The following is a 15,769-nucleotide window of genomic DNA, read 5'->3' on the forward strand; positions in this document are numbered from 1 at the left end:
CCTGGCTATTGGCCAATCAGCACTTTATTTATTAACCAATCAGAGCAACACATTCACAGCATACAGATATCCACAGCAGCACACCTTACACAATCATCTGGCTCTTCCTCAAACATCTTCAAGTCAACATGTTACAAATAGAACTCTTGATATTCCTGCCTAGCCTGTCCCTCTCCTGGGTTCCTGGTTCTGACTAAATGGTGCTCTAATTACCCAGTTGCTCAAGGGAAAAGCCAAGTGCTTGACCTGGTCCCCTCCCTTCCCCCTCATCACCACCACTCTATTATCAGTGTGGTTTTGGACTGACCCCTGAAATTGACCTTGTCTTTCTTCTCAGCTCATTTCAGCTGCCCCTCATGGGTGCTCCACCCTCCTCCCTTCCAAGCACCATCTCACCCATTATCTTCACCATGCTACCTGTCTAGTCAAACATGTGCAGAAACACAACCAGGAAACTCGTAATCCATACAGTTGGGTGGGGTTACAACTTTCAATGCTTTTTTCCTTCCAACCTTTACTCTTTGTATTTGAAAACATCACTTCATTTGGCTGCTAAGAGACTCTACAAGCACCAGGCCTAAGTTCTTTTTACCTGCTTCAGTTATTTTTATCATCGTATTTAGAAGTTATTCTTCATAGGGCTTGCTTTTCCAAAACAAGGAGAAATTTGGAGCATGCCCATGGAACATAACTCATGGAATCAGAGTCTCAGAGACTTCAGATGGCCTCTAGACTACTCTTAGAGTTTTTATGGCTACAATTGGGACTGTTCCTTTGATAAAGCCACCATGGTTTGAACACTTGACCACAGTGTTGCTGGTCCAGGTGTTCCTTGTTTCAGGTACACTGCCAGGAACCTGACTTCTTGGGATCTTGTCAATGACATTCACATTCATAGATCATTAAACTAAACTGCAAATGCATTAGAGTTATGATGAAGGCCACAGTTACAATGATAATACTTGGTTAAGTTCAAGTTAGAATTTGAGTTCTGTCAAATCTGTATGTGATATCTGTAAGGTTAATTACCTGAAATTTAGATCTCCGACTAAATCTGAATATGTAATTACCATTGATATACCTTTGCAGAGGTTCCAACTGTAATATTAAAATAAGTGGGACATTAAAAACCAGATTGTTTTACTGCCTGTTTTCATATGGAGACCTAGATTGGTTCCCATCACTTCTAGTTAATTAATGGTTCTCCCACCTTCTATGGAATAAAATACATATTCCAGATTTTGACGGAAATAGACTCTGCAGGGTCCTTTAGACTCAAAACAAATTGATCTAAGATAAACTAGATTTTGAAGTATTTTTCTGGACACCCAGAAGGGAAAGGAAATCTCTGAGCTTATTTTTGCATCTATTGCCTTAATGCTCTCTCAAAGCATTGGGTGGAGTAGTTATAGCTTGTAGGCAGACACATTCTTGAGGCAGGCCTCTTACATGAGAGAAAATGCATCAGCATTGCGATTGATGGTGACCTTGAGCTATGGGACAGTGGTATGAGGCAGTGAGCCCACTGAGCAGGAGCCAGGGTGAAACCTTTAAAACATGTACAAGGAAGTTCCAGGCTGGTGGCATTAGCCTGCCTTCCCAGCAAGAAAGCAAAACAAATTCTTTCTGGAGGCAAGACCCCCACTTTGTCCAGAGAAGATGATCCCCATAGATTGAAATCAGGTGTGCCTAAGATCATCACTGAATGTCACCAAACACCTGGAGCCACAAACTCTAGGTGACATGCATAAGAGTCAGCGGAAAGAACACACAGTAGTTGGGAGATTTTAAGACTCCAGCTGTTAGTGAATTACTGGATCTATTTTATTATGGACTGTAACGGCCACCATAGCAGGCATTCTGTCTTCTCCTACTATATAAACACTCTACATACCGTGTCTAATACTGACCAAGCTCCACATTGTCCTCACTTTCCCACTGTGCTCTTCTACTTGGTACCTGCTTAGATGACAGGGCTCTTGTGCTCCTGGCTGGGCCTCTGGCCACACCAGCAGGATGACAGTAGTCGTGGAAGTGGCAGCTAAGTGGCTCTTCTTACAGTGACCTCCTAGCAGTCAGGAGTTGAAGGTGTGGGATCAAGGGATGCCCTGCTGAAGGGACAGTAGCCAGCTGGTAGACAAGAGATTGACCCTGGGGAGCAGAGCAGAGGGAGCTCAGCGGAGTCTCTGTGCACAGCAGCAGCTTTCCATACTTCCTGACTTTCACGGCACACTGTCTCTCTCTTTTTGTGTTTCTGTAGCTCCTGTCACTGAGTTTCCTGTATGTAATAATTTCCTCTCTGACTGAAAAACCTAGGCTGGTTTCTATGCCATGACAGAGACATTGTGATATATACATTCACCCATTTAATACTTACGTGTCTATGAGGAAGATACAATTAGTATCTCCATTAGCAGATGAGAGTACAGAGGAACAGAGATGCTTTCCTTTGTCTAAAGCCATGTGCTCTGTTAGGAGAGCTGTTCTTCCAGCGTGGAACCATGTAGACCATGTTCGGAGATATAAATGAAGGAGGGAGAAATAAAACCAGGCAGGGTGGAAAAAGTGATATGACATCCTAAAAGTGGAAAAATAGGACTGTTGAACTGCATAAATTAATGACTGAGTTAAGTAACCGAATAAAGAATTAATGGCAGAAGACAGTTCTGAAGGAATTCAGCAGAAGTGGAAGTAAATTTTGTAAAAGTTTGTGAAAGTAAATGAGAACTTAAAAACAGGGCAAATGTCAGGGATGGTGATAAAATAAACTAACACTAACCTGACTGGAGGTTTGCACAATAATATAAAAGTGATGGAGAAAAGCAATGTTTAAAGAAATGACTGAGAATTTTCCAGAAATAAAGTATAGTGTATAGTAGACAGGATACACCAATGCCCTACAAATAAGTTGTAGTGAAACTATAAAACTAAAGTCGCTCTCTCTTTCTCTTCCTCTCTTTCTCCTCTTCTTTTCCTTAGGAGAAGTCCATAAGTCAGAGGACAAAGAATAGAAATACTGGAAAGAAATTAAATGCCAGACTTACCAACAGCAACAATGGAAACCACACTCAGTGGGATAGTATCTTCAAAATGCAGAGAATAAACTGAAAGAGTAGACTGCTGATAGGCATTGCCGAAGGGAATAATTTTATTTTACTTGATTGTTTTCCTCTTCATTTTTTTCGAAAATTTCATAGATGTGCACAATGTATATCGATCATACCCATCCCCCATTCTCTGCCCTTCCATTCCCAATATATCTCCCTTCCAGTTTCAAGTCCACTTTTTGGTTCTTTTAAAAACCCATTAATTCCAGTCTTATGCTGCCCATGTACACACAGCTGTAGCATTATCCAATGGGACATGGGCAACCTGCCTCTAGGCACAGCTTAATGAAAAGTGGGCCTCTCTCCCTCAGTAACTAACAGGAATTAGTAGCTCTTCAGCTGGGAATGGGGACTGGGTAGCCCCTCCCACCTCCATGCTGGAGTTTATAACTGGCTTGATCTTGTGACGATAACCACAGTTAGGAGTTCATGTGTGCAGCACCCATGTCATGGCCGGAGGACAACATTCCACAGCGCTCTTCCCAGTCCTCCTGTTCTTCTGTTCTTTCTGCCTGTCTTCTATGATGCCCCCTGAGTCTTGGGTGTATGGGTTGATATAGATGTTCTCTCTATGGCTGAGCATCCACAGTTACTTAGTTTCAGTATTTAAAAATGCATATCTCTTAATTAGCCACTACCCACTGGAATAAGAACCTTCTCTACCCAATGTTGAGATCAACACAGATCTACACATGAAAATCTAAGTATTTGGAAGGCTTTTTGACAATGTGACTAACTAAGTAGCACCAAGTTTTCACTCCATGGACCTGGACTTCACTCGTCACATGTGTGTAGTAGCAGCCATGAAATTCCCTCCCATGGAGCAGACCTCAAATTCAATCAAGAGTGAGGTGGTCATCTCAAAAACAGTCTCATCACTGTTACACTAATGAGTAAATCTTTACTGGTAGATGAGAATTGTGGCATGCAGGATGGAGCACTGGGGAAGATCTCTGATGTCTTTTCTCTCCCAGCAGCCTGCATAGCCTCTTCTAGCAGAGGGAGAGCTTCTTGTCAGTCCTAGTTGATTTCTCTCTGTCCTACATCCAAAGTGAATGGTGGATTGCTGAAAAGAGGTGTTTTTTTGTTTGTTTGTTTAAGAATTACTCATTTATTTATGTATACAGTGTTCTACCTATGTATATGCCTTTAGGCCAGAAGAGGGCACTAAATCTCATTGTACATGGTTGTGAGTCACCATGCAGTTGCTGGGAATTGAAGTCAGGACCTCTGGAAGAGCAGTCAGTGATCTTAACCTCTGAGCCATCTCTCCAGCCCCTGAAAAGAGTTTTAAGAAGATGATTTAGTAAAGAAGGTTTAAAGTGTAAAAAGCAATTATGGGCAAAGAAACTGCTATGATTATAGATAAATTTAAAACCTATTATCTGAACAAATGAGTGAATAATAATAATAGTAATAGCAATGATGTCATTAATAAATATGTGATAGAATTAAGGAAATTCAGAACCAAAGTATTAGTGAACCAAAGCATGAAAAATATTCAGAAGTTACTTGGAAGCTAAATTTGTAGGATCTTTGTTTGGGGAGTAAGGATACTGCTTTTTTTTTTGTTGTTTGTTTGTTTGTTTTCACTCTATTAACTGTGGAATGTAACCATAAAAAGAATAGAAATAGGGGAATAACTTCTGAAATAGTCAAGGGAAAATATGGAATAAGTATACTAATAAGAATATATTGCAAGCAGTCTAAAAAATAAAGCTGGATATGTACTTCAATTGTCAGAGTGCTGCCTGATATTCAGAAGGTCCTGGATCCATCACTACGTAAGACAGGTATGGTGTCACATGCCTGCAGTCCCAGCACTTGAGAGGTGGAGACCTGAGGTAGGTCCATCCCAGCATCACCACAGAAACAATAAAATAAAATGAAAAGAAGATGCTTAGAAAAGAAATTAACAGCATAGAAAAAAGAAAGAGACAGAAAATGGGAAAGAAAAGGGTAGAAACAAGATCAGAAATATCACTAACGTACTAAACTCACTACTAAAAGACAAAGATGAACACTAACAACAACTATAACTACTATAGTGACTCTACTAGTCTTAGACTGGGATCTGAGATAGGAAGCAGTGTTGTAATTAAGCATGTAATGATGAAAAGCTTAATTTACCAGAGAGACACAAGCATTTAAAGTACTTAATAAAATAGATGTAAATAAGACAAAACTGAGAAGATACAATGCAATCTTTCAAGCACAACTCCATATATAGAGATTTCAACTTATTTATTTCAATTAGGTATAGATCAAACTGGAAAATACTTTAAAATTTAAATATGCTCTAAATGAGTTTGATTTAATGAACTTATGTTTAATATATACAAAGACCATAGAATATGTACTAATTTCAGGTTTACATGGACTGTTTACAAAGGTTGACCAGATGCCTAGAATTGCTATAATACAAGATGAAACCTGAGCAAGAAATTCAAAGTTCCCATGCCTTTCTCTACTTTCTAGATTTATCTCCCACCATACTTTACTACATACATGTACTACTGACTGATCTTCATATGAATCCTACATTCTCAGCTCAGATCCCTCCTTGGTATATGTTTTCCTACTAAATCATATCTCAAGACTTTGTGTACTCAAAGGCAATGTCTAGTTATCCTCTCCATTTTCCTAGACTACTTATTTTATCTATTATTATTATCATCATCATCATTAGCAGTAGTATTACATATGTTTGTAGGTGTGCATGTGCAGAAGTCAGAGGGCAGCTTTGTGGAGTTGGTTCTCTCCATCCTCCTTTACATGGGTTGCAGGGATTGAACCTGGGTCATCAGGCTTGTGTGGCAATCACTTTCACCTGCTGAGACATCTCACTAGCCCCCTATATTATTTTCCTCACCTGTCTTGAACTCGTTTCGTCTCAACCTTTCTTTTTTGCTAGACCATGAGAGCTCCTGAAGATTTAGATCACTTCTTTTTTTGTTTGCTCCCCTCAGCACAGTGAGTACTCTAAATTGATTATTGACTCAGATTGGATGTTATTTAAATGAGTATAATCCACGTTGAATTAGCCTGTGGGATATCATATTATTTCCAGTGTATCCAGGGACTCAAGAACTGTATCAAAAAGGGAGCAGAGTCATATGGAATCTTCTCCATAAGCCCTGGCAAAAATCAGGAGATTGTGAAAAACAAGACCTGTTTTGGGCATCATTTATGAACGTGGTTGGCGTCACATAGAGCATGTCATGAAGCAATTGTTGGGGATTTCTAGCTGTTTACTCAAAGGCAGATTTGCCTCCTACTTAAGCAACTGGGGTGGGTGACTTTGTTGATGGAAACTCTCGGTAATGAGGTCACTACTTGGGGAATTTTCGTTATGCAGTTTTTGAAGAATTCTGTTTTGCATTTCTTTGACTAATATTTATCTTAGTAGGTAGTTTAGCTGTTGGCAGAGCAAATGTTTGGGACATCTTTATAAGTGATGGTGTTGTGTTAGAAAAGTTATTCTGGAGTTTGCTATTTCTGGCAACTGATTTCACGATCATTTGTTAATTAAGGCCTGTACTGGATTGTCATAGTAAAATCTATATGTAGGAAGATACTTATCCTTTTGTTCTCAACAGTAGGATATAAGCTCAGTTTGTCTCCCCCCCACCACTAAATTAGGTGATTAATTAGCCATTTATAAGAAGATGGACAAAACTGTCATTGTTTTGCTTTGTTAGAAATCACCCATCTAGACAATTTCATGGATGCCAGGGAATGGAGAACATTTGCAGAAGTAGATCCTGAAGGGTGTGGGTGGGCCTGTCAGAGTGTTGGGATTTGAGCTTCAGCTTTTTGAACCTTTTTAAATGCATGGTGATTCCTGTCCATTAGATTGTAAGGTGTCTGTAGGTAATCTTGGAAACAATGGGAACAAGACTGAATTAGAACGGGCTTTTGTTGACTAATGGACGACTCCGAAGTGTGTGGGTTGCTCGAAACCCTCCTGGCTTTGCTTTCATTGAATCTGAGGATCTTTGCAATGCCGCTGGTGCTGTCCGAGAGCTAGATGAAAGAACACTATGTGGCTGCTGTGTAAGAGTGGAACGGTGAAAAAAGAAGTTGGAATCGTGGCCCACCTCCCTCTTGGGGTTGTCGCCCTCGAGATGATTACCATAGGAGAAGTCCTCCACCTCAGCAAAGATCTCCAAGAAGGAGAAACTTCTCTTGAAGCCGGAGCAGGTCACTTTCTAGAGATAGGAGAAGAGAAAGGTCTCTGTCTTGTGACAGAAATCACAAGCCCTCTCAATCCTTCTCTCGGTTTCGTGGCCGATCTAGGTCAAATGAAAGGAAGTAGACCAGTTTGCAAAAGAAGTGGTGTACGGGAAAGAGCTTCATTCGACAGGAGTATCTACAGGAAGTTCAAGCTTTGCTTGAGACTTCATAAGCTTGGTGCATTTTTCAGGTGTTTTAGCTGTTCAAATTTGTTTTGTCTCTTGGAACGGTGACACACATAATGATGTAATTCTCTGTGGTTCCAAATGGATCAGATGAGGCATGTAATATCAAGAACTGTTACTTTACAATGTTCCCTGAAGCAGGATTGAATTTGCTTTGAACTTTAGTTTTTCGTAGACTGATATAAACCTAGACCCTGCCCAGTTAAAGTGTGATGTGCTAATGATATAGAAACCACTGGCAGAAATGGAAAAGGCTGTAGTTTCTCTAGTAGCTGGGCTACGGTGTGGAGCTGTGGGGAAATGATAAGCAGTCTTTAAGCGCTGCTGCGAACACAAGCCAACAGGTAAAGGGTGGGAACTGCATTCTGAAGGCTTGCAAAGAGGTTATTCACTCATTGCTATATATGGATGGATGACTGTTTGTAACATTCTTTATTTGGAAATAGAAGGCTTTAAGTTAGCTATCAGTTTATGGGTACATTGTAGAGCTGAACGTTTGAGTTACTGTGCAAGATTTCTTTTTCATACTGTCATTTGTAATATGTTTTGAGAATTCTTGGGATGAAAGTTTTGGTTACAATCAATCAATCAATCAATCAACCAATCAATCAATCGCCCATCTATCAGGAGACTTTTCCAACTGACTCCAGTTCACAGGAACAGACTGAAATAAAGGCCAACTATATAAACTTATCAATTGAGATAAGATGAACTGAACAGGCTGAAAGTACTATAATTTGAGGGCAGAGAGCTGTTGCCATTGGTGATTTGATTTATTTCAAAGCTAGATCTAATTTAGTTGCAAACATAGTCTGAATTAGTCAAGAAAGTTGAGTGGTGTAATGCTGCTGAGAAGCACCAACCCATTTACAGTACCTGAAAGACAGGGGCCCGAGAGATCAATTGACCAGATTTGGAGATGAGCAAGACTGACATCCACCCCTTTCCTAACGGGCAGCTCAGACATAAAAAGAAGGGAGAGAGGAGGCTAGATTCTAGAATGGAGCTGAACTAGACAACCTGGCTTATCTACAGTGTGGGGAACCAAAGACCAGTGATCCTCTGGAAGAGGCATGATTTTTTTTTCCCTCCTACATAAAGGGCACTGACTTGAACACAGGCAATGTAAAGTGGAGTAAGACATGGTCTCTTGTCTCAGTAGGCTCACAGATTTTCTGGAATGATAGACAAAAGTAACAACTATCATAGAATTCTAATCATAATATAGGGGCAGTGCATGTGAGGGACCAAGAGGAAGGCCAGGTAATTGGGTTTGGGTGCATTAGGGGTACAACCATGAGCTGTTCCTGCTTATACCAAACCTTAAAGAAGAGTGGTACACAGGGGGCTTGAAAAATGTCAGAAAAAAGGGGACTTCAGGCCAGGTCTCTGCAGGAAATGATGACGGGAAAGTGGCCAGATTGGGAAGGACATTGCGTATTGGGCAATCTGGATGGCACAGTCAGATTTGCGCTCGCAACCAGTTCCTTTTCTTCTTACAGTGGCAGAGAAAGGGCTGAAATTTGCCAAGGCTAAAGTCAGTGAGATAGTCCAGAGGGAAATCACAAGGCCTTGACCTAGGCAGTGCAGGTGGGAAGAATTTAGAAGGATGGAATGGAGGTATTTTCATGTAGACTCAGAATGGATTCAGTAACTGACTGGATGTGGGCAAGGAGGGGGCCAAGGAAGGAAAGCTGAGTGTGGGGAGCAGGTGAAATTCTGAGTGAATGTACTGACATGAGCATGGCTATGTCGAGGACCCCAGTACTCTAGACCTAGAATAGCAAGATCTTCCCTGGCTCAGGCTCAGAAAAATGGCCTTCTAGCAGTCGGAGCATGGATGTTGATGGTGTATGCAGAAAGGGTCATCTGTAGCTTCCTCCTTTCAGATGACTGAAGCCTGAGACTGCCCCCCATCCTGAGACTGTCCTTATCCTGAGACTGCCCCCTATCCTGAGACTGCCTCCCTATCATGAGACTGCTCCCCATCCTGAGATTGCCCTCCTTATTCTGAGACTGCCCCCCACTATCCTGAGACTGCTTCTTTTTCCTGAGACTGCCCCCCATCCTGAGACTGCCCCCTTATCCTGAGACTGCCCCCATCCTGAGACTGCCCCTTTGTCCTGAGACTGCTCTCCTATCTTGAGATTGCCCCCTTATCCTGAGATTGCTCCCCTATCCTGAGACTGCCTCCCTATCATGAGACTGCTCCCCATCCTGAGACTGCCCTCCTTATCTGAGACTGCCCCCACTATCCTGAGACTGCTTCTTTTCCTGAGACTGCCCCCATCCTGAGACTGCCCCCTTATCCTGAGACTGCCCCCTTTGTCCTGAGACTGCCCCCTCTCCTGAGACTACCCTCCTCTATCCTGAGACTGCCCCCCATCCTGAGACTGCCCTCTTATCCTGAGATTGCCTCCCATCCTGAGACTGCCCCCCATCCTGAGACTGCTCTCCTATCTTGAGATTGCCCCCTTATCCTGAGATTGCTCCCCTATCCTGAGACTGCCCCTCAACCTGAGAATTCTCCCTGACAACGACCCTCTGCCAAGATTAGCTCACCTGCCTCCTCCTCATTCTTGCTGCATACAATAAATGTCCCGAGCTTCTGCGCGGCTTCTGCAGCAATTCCATCAGAGAGCACAGCCCACCCAATCCCAGCTCTTTAAAATCCACATCTGTTGATTTCTTCACTCCCTGTCTCCCCAGTCAGGTCAATCCCAAAGCTGTGCAGGCTGAGGCAGTTGAGATAATTCTAAGATGTCTGGGTTGACTCACTGAAGTCGGATGATTATGCAGCACCCCAGAAAAATAGGCAGGGGATTAGCTTTGCTAGTTCGTTTTGGAGAAGGATGAGGGCAACGCAAGAGCAAATAATGTTTGAGTATATGAATTTGGCAAGTCCGTGAGGTTATAGAAGAGCAGGAGGCAGGCAGCAAGTGAAGTTGTGACTGTGCCAGTAACTGATGGACAGCACGATGCACATCAGCAAGGAGCAGCGGGTTTGACTGGATGGGTACCCTTGGAATGTGGCACTCCATAGTTAGAGTGAGTCTTTCTCTGCAAAGTCAGCATGAAAACCTTGGTCTTGTGGAACACATTATTAGGAATAAATGGGGCAAAATACTTAATATTCATACAGGGTCTCACTTGTAGGAAGTGCTTGGTAAATAGTATTGTAATTTATTCTCACTGGCAGAGTCCTGGGAACGCATCAAAAACAAAGTGATCAGCTCTGCTTCCTGACTGCAGATGCACCGTGACCAGCTGCCTCACTTTCCTGCTGCCATGGTCACTGTAGTAAGCTGGTGACCCAATGGAATCCACAGAAGCCAGTGCCAGAAGCCATTTTGATTAAGTCTGCGGTGGTCACAGAGGTGGGACGTGTGATAGCTGCAACATCTGATTTGAGCTGGAAGTCAAGGCTTTGCATGTTTAATTTAGGGCTCAGACCACAAGAACAAAGGTCTGAGGTCAAATCTAGGCTTAGCGGTTGACACTTTGTGACCTCAGGAAATTGTTTCCCCATCCCCAGTTGCCAAATCATATGGTAGCCATGACAACATAGGCCTCTGCCTGTGGTGGGGACGAAGTGGACTAACTTGTGTGAACTGCAGGCAATCACAAGGATGTCTGGAGGCACCTCTGGGAGGCCGCATGCTCACTAACTCTAGTGTTCCTAAAGATCCAGGAAATAGAGATTAAACATGGTTGGCCTCACGGTGGATTCTGTCAGAGGCAGTAATCTGGGAACCTGGCTCATCTGTCTAAGTGCTGTCAAAGTCCAGGGCAGCACCCTTCACCTGCTTTCCCTTGGCCTTCCTTGTGTTTTCCAGGGCAGAACAGCCTTTCTCCTCAGACACAGGCCTCCATGGGGGAAGTTCCTCATTGCACCTTCCTCTTCAGACACACTGCTCTTGGGGTGCACTTCTCCATGGGGGCAATCTTCCAGGATCACAGGTCTGGGCCTATACTCTGGATATATAGCTGGGTCTCATACCTCAGGATTTAGTTCAGGCATCAGGGGAAAAGAAGAGATGTGTTCCTTTCTTGAGATGGCTGAAGAAAGTGGAGTTTCTCTAGGTCCTCTCTGAGCCAAGTCAGGACAAGACAAACTCCTCAGCAGAGCTAGAGCCACAGCTCTGCAGGCCCCTGGCTGCCTGTGCTGAGGTAGAAGGCTCCTCTGAGGCCCTTCGTGAAGGCTTCTGGATGCTGTAACCTTCTGAGTTCTCACCCAGAACTCAATAGCACACCCTCGTAAAGCTCTCTGTTCACTCACTGGGGAACTGAGACTTTTTCTCTAAAGCAGCAAATGACACCCTTTGATCAGATAAAACCCATAGCTGGCTCCCTCACATGACAGATACCATCGCCACTGAAGACATCACTTGCTGATTAATGGAAGACACTGTTGTTGCCAGTGAGATAACAGTCTTCTATGAAAATAGTCAGATATAATTTTCTATTTTAAAACCAACCAACCAACCAACCAACCAACCAACCAACCAACCAACCAACCAGGAAGCCTGCTATCCTCTTAGAACACTAGAGAGCAGATCTGAATGGAGCTGACAAGAGATGTCTCAGTGCCCTCGGAGATCAGTCTGGCCCTGGGTCAGTCAGGGTCAAAGAGAGGATAGAATGAGAATGGACAGGGTCTAAGTAAGCTACATGGGTATTGGGGTCCACTCAGACCCAGGCTAACTTTTCCAAACTGAGGGTTAATGATTGTAGGAATACCGACAAGAGCAGTGTTAATTAAGGAGTGTGGGTGGGGAGATCCTGCTATGGCTACTGAGGAAGTTCTTCCGACTCACTTTCTGCACTCTTGTATCATCGCAGCTCCTTCTCTTGTGTTCACCTTGCCACGGATTCCATTCCAAGTTACCTGTGCCAGGTCATCTCTGCATACTCAGACCCTCTGGGTCCTAGAGCAGCAGAAGCAAGGCAGTCTAAAGAGATTGCATTGAAAGCCATGGTGCTTGACTGGGAATTATAATCACACTGAAAATCTAAAATGAGGGGCCATGTGATCATGGGTAGCCACCTCTCAGGACTATGGCGATTCAAAATTCTGATCCATACTTTCTTGTGTGTTTCTGGATCTTCTTCTCTCCCAACAGCCTACAAGGTGGAGGCTGAGCCATTGAGTTATTCCAGTTCCGAAGATTTCTAACTTCTCCAATGATAATGGGAGTTTGAATATGAGAATGGAAACAAGGCTCTGGGGATGGTACTTCAGAAATGATCAAAGCTCTCCAAGGCAGGAAAAATTATAGAAAATAAATGACATTTTCACTGTCCCAGAACGTGATTCCCGAGATCTGTTGTGGAATAATCTTTTTGTACACTGTGAAGATGTGTCTTTGCCAAGGTGCCTTAGGAAAAGGTTAGGCAGAACTTCTGGGTAGAGAGAAAAGAAGAGGAGATGAATCTAGGCAGGGGAGAGATGCCAGAGCAGACGGAGAGGAGGCAGGACAGGCAGGGGGAGAGGTAAAATCCACGAGCCACGTGGCAGCATGTATTAGTAGAAATGGGTTAATTTAAGTTATAAGAGCTAGTTAGAAACAAGCCTAAGCTGTAGGCTGAGATTTCATAATTAATAGTGTCTCCGTGTCTGTATTTGAGAGCTGGCTGGTGGGACAGAGAAAGACTTGCTACAGAGACCTAGCAAAAATCTTGGAATATTGCCAAAGACTAAGAATCTTATTTCACCCACCATCTCTATTCCCACAGCGGTCCTTCATGATACTGAGGAATGGCCAGAAATCCTCCAGGTGACAGGCAGTGATGACAGGAATGGCCGGCAGCCCTCCAGGTGACAGGCAGTGATGAAGTGGTAGCAAGAAGGCTGCTTCTAAATCTAAGAATTTATCACTTTGAAGGGTGTGACACTATATTGATAAATACAATTGAGTATATTTATAATACTCATTGTGATGCATGTTTTGATCAAGCTATGAACACATCTGGTGAATGTGTTTCCATGCAGTTAAACTAGGACACAAAAGACAATCACTGCTAATGGGCAAGATTCTATCTAATTGATGTGTCTAGGGCCCTGCCATGCCGGAAGTACATCTGCCTCTCTGAGTGCATGCACAGCACTTTCTCTCCCCGCTGCCCTGGTTTGGCCCACTTTAAGAACTGGAACAGGCCACATTCTTTGAATGAGCCTCCTAAAAGGAAGCGTGTGCCTTTTCATTTCAGGAGCGAACAGGACTTTGTGTTCTGTATTTCCTCAGCATTCCCACAAAGGAGAGCTAAATGTGTGTTGGCTGATTAAGAAAATGCCCCTGGGCTCAACTTGGCTGTAGACACCATGAGGTACTTGATTTATAAATAAGTAACAATATATCCAGAAAAGGAATTTTGTGTCACCCATCAGCAGTTGTTTGGGGTTTTGTACCAAAATCTGAGGTTGTATAAGTTGGAGGAGTCATCCAGAAACCCTAGGACATTTTATTTCTTTAAAAATGACATAAGCTATGGGATAAAAGAAAGTCACTAGAGGCAATCTCAGAAAAACGCTTCTGAAGCTGTTGGGTCTGACATCTCAGTGAGAAAGGCACATGTAAGGGGAAGGTTTCGTGTGGCACTCTCTGGCTGCTGGGTGCTTTTGTTCTGTGTGTGCTCAGGGAACTCTGGCGGCTGGGTCCGTGTGGAAGAGTGTCGGCATGGGATTACAGGAAAACTCGGGTACTGTCCTAGGCTTCTGGAAGACCCTTTAAGGGAAACAGGATTCTTTCTTGATTCAGATTCTGGGAGGGGGGGGATGTGTTAACCAGTAAGTATTATATTGGTCAATATTGGGGTAGATTCCTGAGAGCATTTAAGAATCGGTTCACTCATCCCTCATTCCCACAACAACGTTGGGTGTCTCTGGGCTGTACTGGATGGGACGTGCCATTAAGTTATCCTCGAGAAAAGAAAACAATGGCAGAAGCCACAGGCCAGGAAACTAGAGCTTGTAGGAAATCTCATGAGGAGGACTCAGCAGTAAAGGTACAGGCGACGGCAATGTTGGGGGGCAGCAGTGGTGGAGAATTATGGGATTAACAAATGTGTGGGCTGCTGGTGACCCACTGAACATTCAGCTTCCTTGGCTCATTTCTGAGCCCACAGTCACAGGTGACTGGGCAGGTGTGAGCACACTGTACCTGTCACTCAGTTGGGACAGACAAGCAGGAGTCCTGCTGGGATGAAACCAGGGCTGAAGGAAAGCCATGAAGGCAGCTGTATGATAAAACAGGACTCTGTCAGATCAGGTAAGAGAACTGTCCATCCGGAACTGTCCATGAACCAGATCACCAGAGATTCAAAGTATTGAGTTGAAAGAACCCCCAAGCCATCTGGTTTACTGTGTCCCATGGAGTGTCTGGATCTTCTCTGAAGCTGGGTCTGAGGTTTCTTGGTGAAAGTAAGCCAATCAAGGAAGTCTGTCAGAAGTGAGCCGTAAACTTTCCCAGAAACGCAAGCACATAAGCCCACAGGGCAGGTGGCTGCTCACTTCCCCTTCTACCGCGAGCGAGGACCATGTTGAGGCTGACTTAGCTCTGTTATGTGGGAAGATGAGGTCTTTTTCATATACACACATAAAGGGTTTGAGGGTCCCACCCATCTTGTGACTGTGCCTCTGAGATGTGCTGATAAGCACCTGCTACTCCAAGCATGGGTCTCTTGTCCCAGGGGATGCTTTCTAGCTAATGAAGTGTCTCCCCCGCACCTTTTCTCTGCCTTAAAGGAGGGGAGGCCTCAGACCTTGAGAGATTATGGCCGGTTGAGAAAGCCAATGGAAACACAGCTCTTGTCATCCAAGTGGCATTTCCTGTGGCTAGGAGAGGGCTTTAGACTTCCGGTCCTGTTTGTGTGTTGCTCTCAAAGCTAGATATGCAGTGGTAGGACAGGAAAGGAGCTCTCCTAAGGTGGCACCAACAGCCTGTGTGGCCAAAGAAATGCCCTCAGGCGTGACTCATGACTCAAGCGCTTCATCCTTGCTCTATCACTTCTGGGTGATCTCGGAAGATCCTTCCCTAAGCAGCAGGACCCCTGGGGCTCATCGCATTTAGTTATACAAATGGGACCCAAGAGGCAAGAAGGACTTGCCTGTGGGCAGATGTCAGAGCTGGGACTCCTCCCCACAGGGGAGGGTAGAGCCCTCCAGTCTCTGCAGATCGAATTCTCCATTATCAGTCTGGGCTCACTGCTCCGGTGGGCTGGGTGCTGTTGGTGCTGTTACTG

The 15,769-nt window shown here is 43.9% G+C and overlaps 1 pseudogene; it reads left to right on the forward strand.

Annotated features, from left to right (window-relative positions):
- Positions 1 to 5,472: 5,472 nt before the first annotated feature.
- LOC114709514 lies at positions 5,473 to 7,425 on the forward strand (annotated as a pseudogene).
- Positions 7,426 to 15,769: the final 8,344 nt, after the last annotated feature.

Source organism: Peromyscus leucopus, chromosome 4 (genome assembly GCF_004664715.2).
Source record: "Peromyscus leucopus breed LL Stock chromosome 4, UCI_PerLeu_2.1, whole genome shotgun sequence".
Lineage (NCBI taxonomy): Eukaryota > Metazoa > Chordata > Mammalia > Rodentia > Cricetidae > Peromyscus > Peromyscus leucopus.